The sequence below is a fragment of the Rhincodon typus genome, chromosome 8 (genome assembly GCF_021869965.1).
Source record: "Rhincodon typus isolate 14 chromosome 8, sRhiTyp1.1, whole genome shotgun sequence".
Classification (NCBI taxonomy): Eukaryota; Metazoa; Chordata; class Chondrichthyes; order Orectolobiformes; family Rhincodontidae; genus Rhincodon; species Rhincodon typus.
In genome coordinates, this window is record NC_063339.1 from 43,815,066 (window position 1) to 43,822,001 (window position 6,936).

At 40.9% G+C, this 6,936-nt stretch overlaps 1 protein-coding gene across 1 annotated transcript in view; it reads left to right on the forward strand.

Annotated features, from left to right (window-relative positions):
• The window catches only part of LOC109916308 (WD repeat and HMG-box DNA-binding protein 1), a 242,083-nt gene that overhangs the window by 166,633 nt on the left and 68,514 nt on the right, over window positions 1-6,936 (forward strand). The gene's annotated exons all lie outside the window — the stretch shown is intronic.

The window sequence follows — 6,936 nt, forward strand, 5'->3', positions numbered from 1 at the left end:
CGAACTGCAGACTTTGTACATCTATTAAGTAAGGTGACCAGATGTGGTCTCGCCAACACCTTAAGACCATACAACGTGAGAATTATTTGGCCCATCAAGTCTGCTCCACCATTCAATGAGATCATGGCTGATCAGAAAATCTTCAACTCTATTTTCCTGCCTTGTCTCCATAACCAAGGATTTCCTTACTGATTAAAAATCTATCTCAACCTTGAGTATGCTTAATGATCCTGTCTTTGTAGATTTGAATAGTTTTAGCAAGACTTAAAAATCTTTTTATACTCCATTCCCTTTGAAATAAAGGCTGACATTGCATTTGTCTTCCCTATTACCTGCTGAATGTATACACTGATGTTTTGTGATTTATGCACAACGATCCCCAAATCCCTCTGTGCTGTAACTTCTGGAGTTTTTGTCCACTTATGTAATATTCAGCTCATCTGTTCTTCCTGCCAAAATGCATAACCACACATTTTCCCACGTTATATTCCATCAGCCAAGGATTTGCCACTCCCTTGTTTCAGCGACTCTTTGTGTCATCCTCCCCACTTGCCTTCTTAACTATTTTGTGTCATCCACAAACTTGGCTGTAGTACATTCACTTCCCTCATCTGTGTCATTGATATACTGTAAATAACTGTAGCCCCAGCACTGATCCCTGTGGCAATTGACTAGTAACAGGTTGCCTTGCTGCAAATTCCCCCCTTATCCAAACTTTCCATTTCTATTAGTTAGCCAATCCTCTATCCATGAGCTGTTATTAAATAGCTTAATGTACAGTAACTTATCAAATGCTTTTTGGAAATCCAAATATATTACATAGCCTAAAAACTCTTTATCTATCCTGCTTGTTACCTCTTCAAAGAATTCTAATAAATTTGTCAGGCATGTTTTCTCTTTAATGAAGCCTCTGCTTGATTATATTATGTATTTCTAAGTGCTCTGCTTTTTTTTCCATTATTCATCACAGGATGAGAGTGTCACTAGTTAGGCAGCATTTATTGCCCCTCCCAAATTACCCAGAGCGTAGTTAAGAGTCAACCACATTGCTGTGAGTCACATGTAGACCAGACAAGGTAAGAATGGCATTTTCCTTCCCTAAAGGACATTGGCAAACCAGATGGGTTTTTCCTGACAATCAACAATGGATTCACAGTCATCATTAGATTCTTAATTCAAGATATTTAATTGAATTCAAATTTCACCATCTGCTGTGGCAGGATTTGAACCTCGTTCTCCAGAACGTTATCTGGGTCTCTGGATTAACTGTCCAGTGATAATACCATTAAGCCATCACTTTGTAGCAGCCTCTAACATTTTCACAATAATAGATGTTAAGCTAACCAGCCTATAGTTATCTATATTTTGCCTCTTTCCCTTATTGTATAAGGGTGTTACATTGCAGTTTTCCAATCCTCCAGGACTTCTCCAGAATCTGAGAATTCTTGGCAGATTTCTACCAATGTATCCATTTTCTCTGTGGCTCCTTCCTTTAAAATCCTAGGAACACCTTGTACAACTGTAGCATAACTTTCCTACTTTTAAATTCCATTGTGCTTGCCAGCTTGTGATGTACCAGGACACCCAGATACTTGTACTACAGAGTTCTACAGTTTCCCTCCATTTAAATAACAGTGCTTTTTTAATCTTCCTGAACTCATCCTCAACAAACAACCTGTCACAAGTGGATTTGTCAATGACAGTATGAATAGGAGTGACAACTACATAATGTTTGTGAAGACAAAGTCCGATCTCCATTCTGAGCATACCCTCCATATGTTGTGTGTCACTGTCACCACTGTGAATGGGACTTTAAACAGATCCAGCAATTCAAACTGGCAGATCAGGCTTTAGCAGTAACAGAAATATATTCAATCATTCCCCTTATTGTTACTGTGCTGCCATGCCTTGTCCTTTCCTGTCAATTAAACACATCTTTTCACATGTGATCACCGGCCTTCTATTCAGTTTAAGACCTGTTAGAATACTGGTCCCTGTATGGTTCAGGTGAACACTGCCCCAGTAATGCAACTTCCACTTTCCCCCGCACAGTGCCAGTAACCAATGAATTGACACCCATTTCGCCCCTATCAGTCTTTAAGTCAAAGATTTAACTCCGTCATTTTAAATAGCCTACATCAATTTCCTTAGGGCTTAGGTGACAATCCAAAGATTATTATCTTTGAGGCTCTGCTTTATAATTTAAACCTAGTTGCTCATACACTCTAAGCATCACTCCATTTCTAGTCCAAAGTATCTCATTGGTATTTATGTGAACCACAACAAGATGAATCTCTTTCTCCCTCTATAAATTACTCCCCAGCCCAAGCAGAAGTCCTGAACACTAGCACTGGGCAGGCAACACAGTTTTCAAGACTTTTGCTCTCTGCTACAGGGAATTGTGTCTGTCTCTATGACTATACAATCTCCTATTGCCACTAGGAGATAGCAAGAACTGCAGATGCTGGAGTCAGAGTCAATACGGTGTGGAGCTGGAGGAACACAATGGGCCAGGCAGCATCAAAGGAGGAGGACTGATGAAGGTTGTAAACCCGAAACGTCAACTTTCCTGCTCCTCTGATGCTGCCTGGCCTGTTGTGTTCCTCCAGCTCCACACTGTATTGACTCCTACTGCCACTGCCTTCTTATTTAATCCCCCTGCTGTAATAGTTTTCTGTTCAGTGTCATAGTCAGTTGACTCATTCACACTGCAGCTCTTATCCCCATTCTCTGATTCTCCACCCCTGAACATGATCCATACAAGCTGCAAAGAGCCCTTAACTTGTTGGACAATTGCAAAGGCTGAAGCTCCTCAATTTCTACCTCTTGATTGCCATACCAAGCTACCTCACAGTGACACCATCCTGTCCCTGACCATGAGACAAATCAGAAGACCTTAGTGTAAGGAGTGTAATTACCTCTTGGAACAAAGTATCTAGGTAATTTACTCCTCCCTGATGCATCAAGTCCCAAAGCTCAGACACCAGCTCAGTAACTCAGAGTTGAAAACTATAAAAATACCTCCTACCCTGACATTGTTATTGTGTTTAATTAATGAATTAATTAATGATTTTCTTAATTAAATTTTAAAAAGTCCTCCTAGTCTTGTTTGCACTTATGCTCACTTTATTTAAATTGCTGTTCGACATGCCTGATTGAAAATCCCTTTAGATATGTAGGAAATGTTCACCAATCAATCACCAATCTACTGTCCTGTGATTTCCCACCTCGACATTTTCATTCCCAATACATATTCTGACTGATGATGATATTTCCTGCCCCAAAACTTCACTATTTCCTCCCATGATACCTCACTGGTTTAAGCTTCAAGGTGTTGCTGTTTTACACTCCAAAGCCATAAATATGATAAATTTATCCTATCAGTGTAGCCTGTAACTATATATTATACCTTTTTAACTATAAAATGCTGTTGGTTGGACCAGGAAATGGTTTGTCTCGACTACATTAGACCAAGCAGACCAATTTTCACTGTTGAATGTAGATTACAAGATCTTGTCTAAAGTTATCCCTACTAGGTCAGGTCCGCTCTCGGATTGGTGATTCACCCCAAACAAACCTGTGCTGTACCGGACAGGAAGATATCTGAGAGCCTCGTTCTCCTCAGGGATACAATCACTTATGTGCAGGATGGGGTCTGGACACCTGCCTCATCAGCCTGGACTAGGAGAAGGCCTTTCAGAAGATATCGCACATCTGCATGAGGGATGTACTGTCCAAAATGGGCTTTGGGGAGGGAATCCGCAATTGGATGAATGCTCTATACTAATATCATTAGTGCAGTCTCAATCAAAAACAGATCTGGAGTCAGGCAGGGCTGCCCACTTTCTCCAGCCTGTCTGTACGTTATATAGAGCCTTTTGCAGAGTCCATCGAGAAGGATACGAGTCTGAGAGAGGTAACTATTCCAGGCAGCAGAGGAGTGCAGATCAAAGCCTCGCTATACACGGATGACATCGCCATTTTTTGCTTGGATCCGCTATCAGTGCACAGGCTCCTGAGCGTCTGCGACCAGTTCAAACTGCCTCGGGAATCAAGGCAAGAGCGGGACCATGTTCTTTGGGAACTGGGCCGGCCGATCCTTTATCCCATTCACCATCAGGACAGATTACTTGAAAGTGCTGGGAATATGATTCAGAGAGACTGGGGCGTGCCCCAGAACTTGGGAGAAGCGTGTTACCAAGGTCAGGCAGAAACTAGGCAGATGGGATAATATCTCCCTCTCCATTGTGGGTAAAAATCTGATCATCGTGTGTGAGGTACTCTTGTTGCTGTTGTATGTGGCACAGGTCTGGCCTATTACTTGAGCCTGCATCATTGCAATCACCCAAACCATTTTCAACTTCATCTGGGAGACAAAGACAGACCTCATTTGCAGGGACATCATATACAAAGCTCTGGATAAGGGGGGAAAGACATACCCAAAGCTGCCTTCATCCACATGGCCACCTTTGTGTTTGGTTGCATCAAGCTGTGCGTAGACTTTCAGTTCACAAACACCAGCTCGATCATAAACACCTGCTTTTGACTTCAAATCCATGACTAATATGGGCAAGTATCACATCTGTCTTCTTGACTACCTTATCTACCTGTCCTGCTACCATCAAGGATCTATGGATTTGCACTCAAATATTCCTCTGATCCTTTGAAATTCCTAGAGTCCTACCATTCAACATGTACTTCCTTGCCTTGTTAGTTCTCCCAAAATGCATCACTTCATCTTTTTCAGGATTAAATTCCATATGCCACTGTTCAGCCCATCTATATCATCTTGTAGCCTATTGCTTTCCTCCTTACTATTTACCACACAATCAAGTTTTGTGTCTGCTGATCATACCATCACAATTTGCTTGCTGGCACTAAGCCAATTTTGAAACCAATTTGTCAAATTGCCCTAGATCCCACAGGCTGTTAGCTTTTCGACCTGTCTGCCCTACGAGACCTTTTCAGAAGCCTTACTAAAATCCACGTAGACTACATCATCTGCACTTCATCAATGCACCTAGTAACCTCCTTAAAAAATTATATTAAATTTGTTAGACATGATCTCCTCCTGACAAAACCATGCTAACTGCCTTGATTAATTCTTGTCTCTCCAGGTAGAGATTAAGTCTGTATTTAAGATTTTTTTTCTAATCGTTTCCCTACTGCTAATGTTGAACTCACAGCACTGTAGTTTCCGAATTTATCATCTTTCTCGAATGATGGCACCACGTTAGGTGTTCTCCAATTCTCTGGCACCCAAGTGGCCAGGGAGGGTATTTGAAAATTAGTGTCAGAGCCCCTGCAATCATCTCCCTTGCCTCCCATTGTAGCCTGTGATACATCTCAAATGGGAAGATCCCCCAACACAGAGTGAAATAAACATGCATAACAAACTGAAGTGAAACAAATAACTTGCATGCCAAAGCAGATAAGGTTACGAGCCAAGTATGGAAAATGAGATTAGAATAGTTAGGGGATTTATCCACTCTCAAGCCTGCTGAAACCACTAATACCTCCTCCATCTCAATGTTAATCTGTTCAAGTATGTCACAGTCCCTCTCCCTGATTTCTGTACCTACATCGTCCTTCTTTATCATGAATACTTGTAAAAAGTTGAGGCTCCACCACAAACTCTTGGGGGACTCCAATCATCACATCTTGCAAATCAAGCAAAGACCCATTTAGGCATACTCCATTGTTTTCTCCCAGCCAAACAGCCAGTCTTTTATCCGTGGCAATATGGTGCCCTTTACACAATGACGTATGATGTGACACCTTATCAAATATCTCCTAGAAATCCAAGAACAGTACGCCTATAGGCTCCCCCTTATCCACGACATGTTACTAATTCAAAAACCCTAATAAATTGGGAAAACATGATAAAACTATGTTGGCTCTTTCCAATTATTTTCAGTTTTTTTTCGAAGTGCCCTGCTATATCCTCCTCAATGATTAAATTAAACTCTTCCCCACAATAGATATTGAGCAAGCTGGTCTATGGTTTCTTGCCTCTTTTCCTTGTTAAATAGAGGAGTTATATTTGCTACATTCTTGTAGCAATTGCATCATAGAGTACAAAAGCAAGCGAATTAAGATGAGCCTTTTTCAAACACTTGTTCAGCAACAACTGGAGTATTGTGTTCAATTCTGACACTGCATTTTAGGAAAGTTGTGATGCTTTTGGAGGGGATACAGAGAAAAAAATCTGAATAGTTTCAGGACCAGAGACTTAAGTTACATGATAGATCGAAGAAGCTGGGCTTGGAGGGAAGTTTAAGAAGAGATTGAATAGAGGTGTTCAACATACCAAGTGTCTCTAGACAGAGTAGATTGAAGGAAATTGTACTCATTTGTGGAAAGGTTGATTGTTCATTTGATTTGATTTATTATTGTCACATGTACCTAGGTCCAGTGAAAAGTTTTGTTTTGCATGCAGGCAGAACATAATATACAAGGTGCACTAGGATAATAGAGCAGAGTGAAGAATACAATGTTATAGTTGCAGAGATGTTGCACAAACAGCAAGATCAACATTAAATTCAGATTTTGAGAGATCCATTCAGAAGTCTAATAACAGCATGGAAGAAGCTGTTCTTGAATCTGTTGGTGCATATGTTTAAGCTTTTGTATCTTCTGCCTTATGGAAGAGGATGGAAGAGATTATGACCGGGTTGGGAGGGGTCTTTCATTATTTTGGCTGCCTTCCCAAGGCAGCAAGAAGTATAGATGGAGACAGTTGATGGAAGGTTGGCTTGCATGATTGACTGGGCTGTGTTTACAACTCTCTGTAGTTTCTTATGGTGTGGGGAGATCAACTGCCATACCAAGCTGTGTTGCATCAACATAGAATGTTTTCTATGGTACATCTATAAAAATTGGCAGGAGACTTTATGGACATGTCAAATTTCCTGAGCATCCTAAGGAAGTAGAGGC